Raw genomic sequence first — 12,752 nt, 5'->3', positions numbered from 1 at the left:
AGGCAGGTGGATTTCTGAGTTCGAGGCCAGCCTGGTCTACAGAGTGAGTTCCAGGACAGCCAAGGCTATACAGAGAAACCCTGTCTCGAAAAACCAAAACCAAACCAAACCAAACAAAAACAAACAAACAAACAAAAAAACAAACAAAGGATTGGCAGGCTGGTGGTGGCACACGCCTTTAATTCTAGTACTTGGGAGGCAGAAGCAGGCAGAGCTCTATGAGTTCGAGGCTAGCCTGGGCTATAGAGCAAGTTCCAGGATAGTCAAGACCTCACAGAGAAGTCCTGTCTTTAAAAAACAAAAACAAAAAAGGGGAAATTTGTCATTAGCAGATATTCTAAGAAATTCTGAAATGAATCCTAGGACTGTACTGTAAAGGATGCCACGGAGTGACTCAAGTCCGCGTGAGAACAGGAGCACTTTGCAAGGCATACGTACGGTTTGTTTATGATTCTTCTGATTAGTAAGACTTCTGTATAAAGTATTAATTATAAAACTGCTAATAGGCTTATGCCATACAAAGGTAATTTATATGACAGGAATGGGCCAGAGAGAGAGGAGGGAAGGAAGTTGAGTCACGTTTCACTTCTCAGGTCAGGCTCTGAGAGGACCGTAGTGTGACAGTTTATCACTGAGGGGACAGCATGGAGTGTACACGAGCTGAGATCACTGTACTCTTACTAGGAATGCAGTTTTAGGGGACCATAGCTGCTGTGGTCCCTGTGGACTGAAGCAACATGGTGGCGCACCTGACTTTGTAGCAGAGCAAAGTTTTTGTATCTTATCGAGACCAAGTCACTGTTAATCTCAGCTGCGTGGTTTTAAATTAAAAAATTAATTGAGTGGGCTGGGGATGTGGCTCAGTGATAGAGAATTTGCCTAGCACACGTACAGTTCCTACCATCACACACACACACACACACACACACACACTGTGATTAACTTATAATCTGTAATTATAATCTCTGAGGTAACCAGTTAGGAATTAGCTTAAAATGTAATAGAAGATTAATGATGAATGAAAAGTTATATTAAAAATATTAACACAAGGGGCCCAGTTAGATGGCCACTGATAAAAGCACTTGCCTTAAAGGCTGACCACCTCAGTTCAGCCTCCACGGGTGGACAGATGTTCTCTGCCCAACTTCCACACGCATGCCATGGGATGCACACATCCCCGTCCATACAGGTACACACACACACACACACACACACACACGTGCACACTCATATGTACAGTCGTTGTAAAAGAAAGTGGAAATATCTATTAGATATTAGATAGAATAGACTTTAAGACAAACCTGTGCTTGGGAACGTAGTTCACTGGTGGGGTGCTTGCCTGGTGCAAAGATGGGGGTTTGAGTTCGCTTCCCAGAACCCACATAAAGGCCAGGCATGGCTATGTATGCCTAGAACCCCAGTGCTGGGTAGCAGAGAAAGGGGGACCTTGGGAGTTTACTGCCCCTACATTCTCACCTAAATGGAGTGTCAGGTTCAGCGAGAGACCTTCATCCTCAAGGGTACAAAGTGGAGAACAGGAAACGGTACCTGAGGTCATCCTCTTGGACTCCCCATGTATGCACAGAGATGTGTGTGTGCACACATTTTACTGAAATGAGTAAGGACATTTAAGGTGCTAAAAAGTCAATTCATCAGGAAATGATAACAATTATAAATATATTTACGCAGTAACAGACCCCCAAACTACACAGAGCAAAACTAGCAGTAATGATGGGAAAAATTGGGATTTGACAATGATAGTTGCAGACTTCCAGGTCTTTTGCTTTATTTATTTATTTCTAATTATTTATTTTATTTTAATTTTGAGACAGGGTTTTACTAGGTAGCCTTCACTGGCCTGGAACACCCTGGGTAAACTCACAGAGATCTACTTGCTTCCGACTTCAGCGTGTTGGAATTAAAGGTGGGATTAGTTTTTGGAACAAGGTCTTGTTGTGTGGCAAAGGGTGGCCTTGGGGTTGCAACCCATGCCACCATTCCTGGATTCCAGGTCTCGTTTGCAATGATGGGTGCATATGTAGGCAGAGGCTCAGTAAGGAAATAAAAAAGACAGGACATTATAAACCAAGGAGGCTTAACAGATATCTATAAAGTACTCCACCTCATGGCCCAGCCTGAGGGGAGAAAGGGGACAGAGGCAGAGAGCAACAGAATGACCTCTGGAGCTGTATTGAGATGGGGCTTCTTTGTTATTTTAGAGATGCAGTATCTAAGGGCTCTTTTAGGAGGATGGGTGGAAAGGAATAATTGGTCATGGAGTCAAGTGAAGGAAGGCCAAGGAAGGGTGGATTGGTTATAGTACAGCACCTAATTATCATGGGGGCAGTAGCCAGAGTGGGATGTGTGTGCTGAATTATACAGCCTTGCAGAGAGCTCTGTACAAGGTCACTTTTCAGACAAGGCTAGCCACCTGTGTTCAGGGACACTCTCCAGACAAAGGCAGGCAGAGACAGGGAAGCCCTGCTAAGAAAAGGAGTTCCCCAATTTGCACAAAGCCCAGGAAGCCATCTGGTCATGGGGAATTGCTACCTTAATAGTAAGGTTCCCCAACGTCACCTGACAGCATGTACACGAAGCATTGTCCCCAAGAGAGACTACATGTGAGACTGGAAAACATGTCTCAGTACACTTAAAGGGATTGAAGTCATGAAAAGTATGTTCTTTAGCTATACTGGAATGTAAGATAGAACTCCAAAGCTGCAGGAAAATGGGGGGGGATTCACAAATATATAGAAAGCAATTTCCTCCAAATACTAAAAGAAGAACTCCCAAGTGAAATTAGAAAGTGCTTTGAGACAAAGAAAGAAAGGGTAACATTTTAAAGCTTGTGGAAGGCTGGAGAGGCCGCTCAGCAGTTTGGAGCACTTGCTGCTCTTCCACGGGACTGGGGTTCAGTTCCTAGCACCCATGTCAGGCAGCTCACAAGTGCCTGTAACTCCAGCTCTAGGGGGATCAGATGCTTCTGGCCGTCCAAGGCATCTGTGTGCGCGCGTGAGTACACGCGCATGCACACACACACACACTTAAAAATGAAGAAGTCTTTAAGGCTTACAGAATATATAGTTGTGGGCATCTATATTAAAAAAGAGGAGAGGCCTCAGGTCAATAATCTTCTGCTGTAAGAAACCAGGAAAGGAACAGAAATCTAAACCCAAAGCAAGCAAAGGAGAGAAGTCATAAAGATTAGGACAGGAAAAAAAAAATGAGAGAAGAATAAAAAGGTCATGTATTGTATGACTCCATTTATATGCAGCACCCAGAATATGCAAATCCACAAGACAGAAAGTAGATCAGCCTTTTCCATGGGCTGAGAAGGAAGACTGGAATGACTGCTAATGCTTTCCTTTTAGGGCGCTGAAAATGCCCCGAAATCCAACCCTGGAGACGTCTGCACAGCTCAGTGACTGTGCAGAAAGCCACTGGGCTGTAAACTCTAAGTGGGCTAGTTTTATGATTTGTGAATTGTATCTCCATAATGGTGCTAAAAACAACAACAAAAAATTAACAGAGATAATTAGGTGAATGAGATTGTATCAGGGTCCCTGAAGGCCCAAGGGAGGAATGTGACATTAAAAGACATGCAGAGGCCCCAAGTGTGTAGGAAATTTTGGGTTTTATAGAAACAGCAATTAGGAAGCGACCGGGGCGATCAAGCCTATGGCTGCATGATGGGACCAGCCTTTGGGGACACTCATTGAGCTGGTAGCCAGGATGACTGGCTGGCTGCAGGGGGAGCAGAGGAGGATCTGGGGAGGCAGCTGCAGCCCAAACACTTTAAAAAGCTGGACTTCAGAAGGTTTGGTGTTCAAGGTCACCTTGCTGGTGGAGACAGACTTGCCTGGCAGCCGGCCTGGTACACAAATCCTCTGCTCCCCCTAGCGCTGGTCTGAACACCCCCAGGTCATCTTTACTCTGGGTTGCAGGGGCAGCAGGGAACAGCATGCATAGCATACGAAGCAGGCTGCTGGGTACCTGTGGCTGGCCACACATGGTGACAATTGAACAAAAAGAAGGATGGCAGGCACTGGAACAACTGACAAGCTGAGGTTGCTCTGCCCACCCAGACTGTGGAGGACTGAATGGGGCACGTGTTCTAAAGAGAAGCCAGGTGCCTGCTTCCTGTCTGTTTCATCTCCGGATTGGCTCCCTTCCCTCTTAACCCTGCAGACCCTGTTTGTCATGGCTGAACATATGGCTCAGTGTCAACCCGTCCCCCACAGCCCCATGCTTTTGCTGCAGGAGATCTAACCCAGGGCTTCATGCTCGCTCATAATGCACTACCACTAATCTGTACCCTAGTCCCCACTGTCACCCCACAAGTTCCCAGGAATAAGGGAGGGACTTAGATGTGCTAACTTGGCCTGGGTATGGCCTGAGGGGGTTGGGTGGTCACAGTGTAAAGTCAGGGCTTCTGAGGCCATGCCTGGTGGTGGCTAGGCCATCAGACCCACTGCCAGGTTACCTTATTGTGCAAGGTTCTCCCTTACCCCTACTTGATAAACTCCACACTTCCATTGTCTTGCTCTGAGGGACTAACTACACAAGGTTCTGTCACTTGAATCCATTTGCAGACACAACCTTCCCTCTCCCCTTCTCCTCTTTTTGGCCCTTTACAGGGCAGGTAAAATTCTAGAAAGTCTGACTACCTTTGCAAATTGTTAGTTACCCTAGAAAAGAAGGGCCTGACCGGTGTGTCCTCCTGAAAATTTTATTGAAAAGGCCCACAGTCTGGCCATTGTCTCCTTTTCGCCTGCTGTTTGAAATGCAGAGCCCTGGTGATCTTGGAATAAAATAGGCTTATAACTGGGGACTGAAGGGGATGGGAACCATCTGTGAAGTCTGTGGGAGGCTGTGTGAGGGGCACCTGCTGGCACTGCCCTGCTGCTTCCTGCCCTGGCTCATCCTCCTCTTTCAGCTGGCCCACAGGGGCCACACGCCGTCGCACCCTTTCAGTGGGTACACCGGGGTCAGGAGGCTGCCAGGACCAAGCCCATCATGCTGGGGGCCAAGTCTCTGGTCCTGAGCAGTGTGATTGATCTTAGCTGGGGTTTCCTCTCTCGCTGGGAGAAGCAAGGTGCAGGAGTTCTCCAGTCTGTGGCTGCTCTCAGACATCAGAGGGGGACAGGGCCAGTCTGAATGCAGACACAGGTTGGGGGATCTTTTCGCTTAGAATTCTGGCAGCATCTATAAGGAAACCGCATAGTTTGCTGTCTCATTATTCATGGCCCGATGCTGTTGTCTTTCTAGAATGTTGCTTCCAATACTAATTGTCAGCCCTGTGCACGGAGCTGGTGCAGACTCGCAGTCACCAACCTCTGCATTTAATTTGCTGCCGCTGAGTGGAAGGGATGGGGGCAGGCTGTGTTGGAGGGTTGATAAAACCTCAGAGTGGCTGGGCGGCGAGGGGTGGCTATGTGGGTCATTTCCTGCTCCCAGTAGCTGACAAGCTCCTCATGGATAGCCTGGCACCTGACCGCTGGTACCCTGTTCTTCCCTGAGCCCAACTGTACTCTGACATTTTCAAGCAAAGATTATGCCTTCTATTTTGCTGTTTTTCCAGTTATCCATCTATATACGTATCTATCCACCCAGTACTCCATTATGTTGCATGTAAAAACTGAGAATGTGCCGGGCGCAGTGGTACACACCTTTAATCCCAGCACTCGGGAGGCAGAGGCAGGCGGATTTCTGAGTTCGAGGCCAGCCTGGTCTACAAAGTGAGTTCCAGGACAGCCAGGGCTATACAGAGAAACCCTGTCTCATAAAAACAAACAAACAAACAAACAAACAAAAAACCCTGAGAATGCCCAGAGAATATATGTTTTGTTTCTCCATGTGTCATATATAAGAAATACACAAATATGTATTTATAAAAAAATAAGATAAAGTTGATGCTTTGTACCAGACCTGGGTATAGAGTATAGATAATGGTATGTGCTCAGACACATTTATATTATCTGTTTCTGTGAGCTTATGTAATTAAATAGAAGTCCATAAAAAAAATCAGAAAAAAAAATAGAGATTAATCAAATGTCAAAAGCAGGGGAGACTTAGAATATATATGTATATATATTTACTGAGAGAGAGAAAGAGATAGAGGGAGAGGGAGACAAAGAGAGAGAGAGAGAGAGACAGAGAGAGAGAGACAGAGACAGAGAGTCAGGCCATGGCGTTTAGTACATTTTACTATGAGTCGGACTTTTAACCCTGATGGGTAATCAAGGCAGGAAGAAAATATCCGTGATGTGGTTTGTGTCGTCTGTAAGGAGAGAGACCCCAGACACATTAGATCTGAAGGCACTCTCTCACCTGGCCCTCAGTGAGGAGTGAAATGTGTGGCAGAAAACATGGTACGCAGGCGCCAAGCTCTCCCCCGGCACCCACGGTGGACAACACTAACTGACCATTTCCACTCTGAAATAAGGGCTGCTCCCTGTCCTAAGTGTAACACTCCAGGCAGATATTATTATTATTTATTTAGGATGTACATGCTACATGAAGCCCTGTAGCTGATATTCAGCTCCTTTGTGGGTTCTTCTTTCTCCCACCCTTTCAACCACCTAACACTAGATAAGAGAGAAAAAGGATATGGAAGAAAGGAAAGAACTCCCTGAATAAAGTCAGGGCTTGGGAAAGGATATGACATTATCCTTAGACTACATCCTGCTCATTAGGGGCATCAAGCTCCTTGGGGAAAGTTTCACTTTTGCCATCAGGACATTTCTTCTTCTTGTTTCTTCTTTATGTACAATCACAGCGACTAACCAACAACCCACCTTCTGGGGCCTTAGCATTCACATACCCTCTGAAAAGTTCCCAGAATTACAAATGGCAATCGCAGAAACTATCTGCAGCTGGCAAAATCATGGCCTCCCCATCCAGAGCACGAGGCAAATCATAGTCAGCCGCTGTGGACAATCCGAGGCAGCCCCACATCCCACACCTGGGATTAAAATGGAAACATATACTATATCTGTGGTTTTTTAAGGAGAAGAAACCAAAATTCCAAAATTGTCACAACGAAGCCTACCTGCTCTTCTAGTGTGAGCAATGGTGGCAGAATCAGGGATTACCCCAGAAGACACAGCATCTTGTTCCCCCTGTACCCACTGGCCTGAGGAACAACCCCACCCACAGCAGCTCTGGTCCTGCCATGCCAACCACTGTCCCACGGAGCCAGACTACCCCTGAGAAGGACATTGTACAGCTAAGTCACAGAGTAACACTGCATGTGTAACACAAATGTGTATTTGTAACACGCCTTCACCAAGGTTTCTTCTAATGCTTTTGTTTTACAATTGTGGCTCTTTTCACTTCCCTCTTTGGATCTTTTGTTTTCCTTTTATCTTCTCTCTCTTTTCCTCTTCCTCTTCCTTCCTCTCTCCCTCCCTTTCTTTCTACACACTAGGTTCTCATATAGCCTAGGCTGGCTTTGAACTCACCCTATAGCAAAGAATGACCTTTGAACTCTCGATCCTCATGCCTCTACCTCCCTAGTGCTGGGATTACAGGCATGCACCACCACTCTCGGTTCTCTTTGAGCTTTTGTCTGTGTGCACGCTCATTTGTGTGGCATGCACGTGGCGCTCAGAGGGACAGCCTTGGGTATCAGACCTCACTCACCTTCTGCCTTGTTAGAAACAGGGTCTCTCTTGTCTTTCCACTTCTACCCCAGGCTAGAGAACCTTAGTGTACCAGGTTAGACCTGTGAGCTTCCTGGGTTTGATGTTGAGTCCTGACTGTCAGCTTGGCAGAATTTGGAATCACCGAGGAGACATACCTTCAGGCTCACCTGGGGAGAACTATTTAGATTTAGTCTCTGACCATGCTTATGAGATTAGTTTACATAAATTTACATAGATTATTAATCTATATAAATTTACATATTAATTTAATTGAGGTGGAAGGAACCCTCCAAGTAGTGAATAACACTATTCCATGGGCTTAGGCCCTGGATCATATAAAGCCAGCAAAGCTAACTGGACATTAGCCCTCATCCTTCTCCACTTCCTGACGGTAGATGACCAGGTGCCTCAAGTCCATGATGGTCTGTAACCTTCAACTGTGAGCCAGAAGAAATCTTTCCTTCTGTAAGTTGCTTTTTCGTCAGAATTTTAGTGTCCTGCTTTTCTACTGTGATAAGACGCCATGGCCAAGGCAACTTATAGTTTACTGGGGCTTAGAGGGCGAGTCTGTGGCCACTGTGGCTTAGAGCATGGCAGCAGGCAAGCAGGCATGGCTCTGGAGCACTAGCTGAGAGATTATTATATCCTTATCTGCAGGTAGGAGGCAGAGAGAGAGAGCTAATTTGAAATGTCATGGGTTTTTGAAACCTCTGATCCATGTTCCCTTTACCCCCACCAGGACACACCTCATCCAATAAGGCCACACCTCCTAATCCTTCCCAAACAGTTCCACCAAACCAGAACCAAACATCATCACATATAAGAGCCTTTGGTGGCTGTTCTCCTTCAAAGCAGCACAGGAATTTCATTGTAGCATTGAGATAAGCAACTAAGATTTGGTGGGGGGAGGGTCTCCTGTCTCCACCTCCCATTTCTCCTTAGAAGCTCCGAGATTATAGATGATTGCATTTCTGTATCTGGCCTTTACGTGGATTCTGGAGATTCAAACTCAGGTCTTCGTGCTGGCATGGTAAGTTATTTCTACTTACTGAGCCATCGCCCAAGCCTTTTCTTGAGCTTTTTAAAGTGTCATAGTCTATAAGTTAACAACTTAATTCCCTATGTGTATTAATTATCAAATTACTTGTTTTTCCTATGTGAATTGCTGTTAATCATCTTTACCTCCTTTTTGCAAACTTTGCATGTTCGGGGATTAGGCATTTTAGCATTTGCTTTTCTGTTTAGAGTGAGCAAGTAGTGATCACAGAGCCCTGTGCTGGTGACTACATTTTGGGCTGGGGAGAGAATTCTACCTTTAGCAAAGCAAAGGCCATGGCCTCTGCTGTCCGTATGTGATAGACGTCCATTCTGACTGGCTAGCTTCCTTCTTCAGGTGTAAGTAATCATGTCATCCTCCTGGAGAAGATAAATTGGTCCCTCCTCCTTCCTCCTTAGGAAAGGACTGGCAGGTGCTTAAGCCAGTGTATTAAGCCAGGAGCACTCAGAATTCTGTCAGCAACCCTGCTTCTTTGTCATGATCATTCTAGGTGCACTTTCTAGAAGACGAGGGTTGGTCAGAAGTGGATGACACAGTCTCATTGTACAACCTTGGAGATAGGCCAGGGTCTGGGATGAGCCTGGGACAGGCTCCCTCTTGGGGTTCATTGGAGACATAGGTGTAATGTGAAGAGAGCAGGTCATTCTAGCCAGGAGCTGGAGCTCTCTTTGGGCCCCAAACCTCCAGCAGAAGAGCAAAGGCAGCCAAAGAATGAACACTGGAGATTGGAAGGAAGGTGATCTCTGCCATGATGTCTCTGAGCCAGGCCTCAGAGGACAGTTAGTTGCAGGAGCAGACAGCTCTCCCCAGAGCTGAGTCAACTTAGCATGGGTATGAGTTCTGCTGCCTTCTCAATTCTTCCTAGGTGATTTTCTCACAATCAGTCACAAATACGAGTCCAGCTCAAACTACCTGAAGCAAAAATGGGACTCTGTGAGTCTGGCAATCTGGGGACCGTAAAAGTGGGTCAGGCTTGGCTGGATCCAGTGACTGACAATATCTTCAGGCATATTCGCCTCCTTCTGTTGGCTTCCCTAAGCATCATTTCTAGCCTGGCTGTTTCTGAGAGGCAGCAAGATGGCCACAGGATTTCCCACACCAGCACTGTTTGCTTCCCACACTGCCACCTATCTACTGCTCACTTCCCACATAGACACTACACACCAAGATGCTGTATGTACTGCAGCTCACTGTCACAAAAGGTACACTTCCCAGTAACCCTTGGGAAAACACACCTTGTCCTAAGTCACATGCATAGCCTTGAGCCAGCCACTCTCCAGGAAGTGGAGGAGGGTGATGGGTATCTTTTGTTGTTGTTGTTGTTGTTGTTGTTGTTTTTGTTTTTGTTTTGTTTTGTTTTGTTTTTTCGAGACAGGGTTTCTCTGTATAGCCCTGGCTGTCCTGGAACTCACTCTGTAGACCAGGCTGGCCTNGAACTCAGAAATCCGCCTGCCTCTGCCTCCCAAGTGCTGGGATTAAAGGCGTGCACCACCACACCCAGCTGGGTGATGGATATCTTAACAGGTTCCTCAGTCATGTCCATACCCAAGGAGGAAGAAGCAGGGGACAGTTTATCTTCTCTAGGAGGACGACATGGTTACTTAAACCTGAAGAAGGAAGCTGGGCAGGCAAGATGGATGTCCATCACCTAGAGCTAGCAGAGGCCTCTGGCCTTTGCTTTGCTAAAGTAGAATTGTCTTCCTAGCCTAAGATGCACACAAGTGTCTCAGGGTTTCTATTTCTGCACAAACATCATGACCAAGAAGCAAGTTGGGGAGGAAAGGGTTGATTCAGCTTACACTTCCACACTGCTGTTCATTATCAAAGGAAGTCAGGACTGGAACTCAAGCAGGTCAGGGAGCAGGAGCTGATGCAGAGGCCATGGAGGGATGTTACTTACGAGCTTGCTTCCTCTGCCTTGCTCAGCTTGCTTTCTTACAGAACCCAAGACTACCAGCCCAGGGATGGCACCACCCACAATGGGCCTTGTGGGACTGAGCAACTGCTAGAATCGTGGAATTTCATTCACAACTGTTGCTCACCATTGTTGGGGAGTTGGACTACAGACTATAAGTCATCAACAAATTCCCTTACTATATAGAGACTACCCATAAGTTCTGTGACTCTAGAGAACCCTAACTAATACAGTGCTGTAGCATTAAATTAAGACTGTCATCTGCTTAGCATTGCAACAGTTCTGGGGTGTACAGTGTGAACCCTAGCAATCTTCACGCCTTCTTGTGAGGGGCATCATAGGCCTTCTCATGGAGGCTTCCTACTGCCCTGTGTGGGCAACCCCTCACATGGAACCTTCACATGCAGTAAGCAGCTATGCTTGGGCGAAATAGCTTTTCCCTAACATGCTTGTGTCCCAGGATGCTGGCCCCTAGCACCACTTGCTCTTTGTACATCTCCTTGCCAGGTTCACAGTCTCTTTGGGATGCTCATCTTGGCTCAGATCGCAACTGGATGTTGGTGTCACCTATAGTTTGTGGACAGATTCATCTGGTGGGTGGAGCTTCAGGGAATGAACAGAGCAGCCAGGCTGCCCCCCCCCCCCACAAAGGAGGCGCCCATATGGCTTCGGATCTCTCTGCATGTGCACAGCTGCTTCCTAATCTAGCTGCTCTGTGGCAGCTGCACCCCACAAGTCCTGGGGACTTTGCTCACCGCCCCCCATGGGGCTTCACTGGGTTTTTGTTTTTTCTGTTTTCATCTCGATAGTAGTTGCTTTTCTCTCGCTGCTGTGACAAATACCTAAGAAAGACAACTTAAAGAGGGGGGGAGTCTATTTGCACTCCTGCTTTCAGAGAGTTCGGTGTGCCTTTTGGCCCCATGGATGGAGCACTGTGGCAGGGGAAGCACATATGGTAAAAGCTTTCTCTACTTCTTAGGGGCACAGAGGGGAAGGTGATGGAGGGAGGGCTCAGGGGAAACCCCCAGGACATAGCCTCTGTGAACTGCCTCCTCTAGTAAGGCCCCACCCTCCCACTTTGCCACCTTGCTATAATGCCATCATATTTCGAATCTATAGAGGGATTACTCCGTCAGTAAGTCAGAACCCCGCAGATCTAAGCTCTCCTCCGGAAAAGCCATCAGAGGCGCACCAGAGGAGGGAGGTGTGCCTTCCTAATCCTGCTTCTTAATCCGCGCTCAACAACTGAGGCTGTCAGGACGCTTTCTAATTTTCTGTCTGGAAATGGAACTTGGAGTCTCTGTGTACCAGGGAAAGGCTTTGCCAGGAGCTACCTCCCAACCACTGGGATGCATTTTAAACTCTGGACTCTCTTCAAGTGGAGTCTTCTCTGGAAGGCTGAACTGGCTGGGTGGTTTCTTTGGTTTTTACTTTGTTTTATTTTTAGGACAAGGTCTCACTACGCAGCCCGAAAACTCGGAGTGTACACACCAGGATAGCTTCAAGCTCACAGAAATCCATCTGCTTTCTGTCTCTCAAGTGCTGCGATTGGGCATGTACCACCCTGCATGGCCCTGCCCGCTCCCTTCCCATCCTCCACAGCATCCCAGGATCTTATCAGTGGCCTTGGGTTCTCTGTCTTAGTTAGGGTTTCTATTGTGATGAAACACCACAACCCAAAAGCAGCTTGGGGAGGAAAAGGTTGATTCAGCTTACACTTCCACTTTGCTGTTCATCACCAAAGGAAGGCAGGACAGGAACGTAGACAGGGTAGGGACCCGGAGATGGGAGCTGATGCAGAGGCCCTGGAGAGGTTCTGATCCCTGACTTGGCCATCATGGCTTGTTGAATCTGCTTTCTTATAGAAGCCAGGATGACCGGCCCAGGGATGGCCTCACCCACCAGGAGCTCGGCCCTTCCACACTGATCACCAATTGAGAAACTATCTTACAGCTGGATCTCAGGGAGGCATTTCCTCAACCAAGGCTTCTAGCTCCCCAATGACTCTAACTTGTGTCAAGTTGACACAAAGCCTGCCAGCACAGGCTCCTTGGAACCCCATTTGAGAAGCTCTGGGTGGCTATGCTCATTGGTCTCTCAGAATTTTTTTTTTGCCTCCCTGGGGATAAGGTTG

General features: G+C 47.1%; 1 protein-coding gene across 1 annotated transcript in view; it reads left to right on the top strand.

Annotated features, from left to right (window-relative positions):
* Rph3al (rabphilin 3A like (without C2 domains)) overlaps positions 1-12,752 on the top strand; it is a 138,282-nt gene that overhangs the window by 15,376 nt on the left and 110,154 nt on the right. The window lies entirely within an intron of this gene.

The sequence above is a fragment of the Mus pahari genome, chromosome 14, assembly GCF_900095145.1.
Source record: "Mus pahari chromosome 14, PAHARI_EIJ_v1.1, whole genome shotgun sequence".
NCBI classification, from domain to species: Eukaryota; Metazoa; Chordata; class Mammalia; order Rodentia; family Muridae; genus Mus; species Mus pahari.
Note: the sequence above shows the minus strand (reverse complement) of the source record. Positions and strands in the feature narration are given on the sequence as shown.